This window comes from Galeopterus variegatus, unplaced genomic scaffold (genome assembly GCF_000696425.1).
Source record: "Galeopterus variegatus unplaced genomic scaffold, G_variegatus-3.0.2 Scaffold3509, whole genome shotgun sequence".
NCBI classification, from domain to species: Eukaryota; Metazoa; Chordata; class Mammalia; order Dermoptera; family Cynocephalidae; genus Galeopterus; species Galeopterus variegatus.
In genome coordinates, this window is record NW_007729620.1 from 25,503 (window position 1) to 26,815 (window position 1,313).

Genomic DNA, 1,313 nt, shown 5'->3' on the forward strand with positions numbered 1-1,313 from the left:
GAGTCTGCCTTTTGCTCTCTCTGCTTCCACCATCTTGCAATGTGAGACCCCTGGTTCACTGTTGCCACCACGAGATGGACTCTGGACATCCCAGCCTCAGAGATTATAAGCAATAAATTTCATTTTCTTTATAAAGCACCCAGTTTCAAGTATTTTGTTATAAGCAACAGAAACGGACTAAGACAGATCCCACTTACATTTCACCAATTGTCCCAATAATGCCCTTATAGCAAAGGGCTCCAGTCCAGAATCGAGCATTATATTTCACAGTAGTGCCTTTTAGTCTCTTTCAGTCTGTAGCAGTTTCTCAGCCTTTCCTTGGCTTCATGACCATGACACTTTAAAGATTACAGTTACCTTGTAGAATGTTTCTACACTTATGGTTCATCTGGTGTTTGTAATTATAGTTTCAGGTTATACATCATTAGCAGCAATATCATAGAAGAATTCTTGGGTTTTGACTGCATTTTTTCAGGTAGTGCATGACTTCATTTTGTCCTGTTACTGGGGATGTTAACCTTTCTCAGTTGACGAAGCTGGTGTCTGCCAACCTTCTCCACTGTGAAGTTACTCTTTTTTCTATACAAAATAAATAAGTGTTTTGTAAGGAAGTACTTTGGCACTTTATGTAAATTTCCCAAACCTCATCAAATTATTTATTTTTTTATATTAGTATGGATCCTTATTTTATTCAATAAAGTTTGTTAGTACCATTGCTGTGGATTGAATCTTTGTGTCCCCCAAAATTCATATTTTGAAGCCCTAACTCCTGACATGATGGTATTTGAAGATGGGGCCTCTGGGAGGTAATTAGGATTAGATTAGGTCATGAGGGTGGGGCCTTCATGAGGGGATTAGTGCCATTATAGGAAGAGGAAGAGATCACTTGACGTCTCTGCAGGAGCATGGAGGAAAGGTCATGTAAGGACACACCTAGAAAGGAGACAGCAAGAGAGGCTTCTGGAATTTTCTGGTACCTTGATCTTGGACTTCCAGAACTGTGAAAAAATAAATTTCTGTTGTGTAAGCCACCATTCTGTGGTGTTTTATTATGGTAGCCCATGCTAAGTCAGTTGTCATTACTCATTATTAGGGGGCCACAGGGAGTGCATCCAAGTTGCTCCTGGGTGCTTCTGAGCCGTCCTGCTCACCCTTTCAGCTTCCTCTGCCTTTTGGCACAAGACAATCCAGGCTCGTCTTGTGTTTTCCACGGCCCAGGCCTAGAATCAGGCCTTTCTCCAAAGAGCCTTGGTTCTGGGCCGGCCTGTGGCTCACTTGGTAGAGTGCGGTGCTGATAACACCAAGGCCACGGG